The sequence below is a fragment of the Trypanosoma theileri genome, assembly GCF_002087225.1.
Source record: "Trypanosoma theileri isolate Edinburgh chromosome Unknown TM35_Tth_45_V1, whole genome shotgun sequence".
Classification (NCBI taxonomy): Eukaryota; Euglenozoa; class Kinetoplastea; order Trypanosomatida; family Trypanosomatidae; genus Trypanosoma; species Trypanosoma theileri.
Genome location: NW_021639887.1, coordinates 143,126 through 143,434, shown reverse-complemented (window position 1 = coordinate 143,434; position 309 = coordinate 143,126).

The following is a 309-nucleotide window of genomic DNA, read 5'->3' as shown; positions in this document are numbered from 1 at the left end:
AGCTCTAGTTTATGTATATTAAATGGTTCACACATACGCATGTCTATATTTAGAATAAATGTATACCGTCAGTGAGCAGAACAGCCTAGTTCTCTCTACACACACACAACGGGAAAAGCAAGTAATAGAATTAATAAGAAAAAGAACACACGCACACACGCATAAAAGTATAAGTAAAAGAAAAGTAAAAGAAGAAAAAGAGAAAGCTGGTAAACAGATTATTAGTTTTTTCACCCATGGGGGATATACGCAATTATTGTATTAGTAATACCATTATTATTATTATTTGTCCTCATATGAGTCCCACTG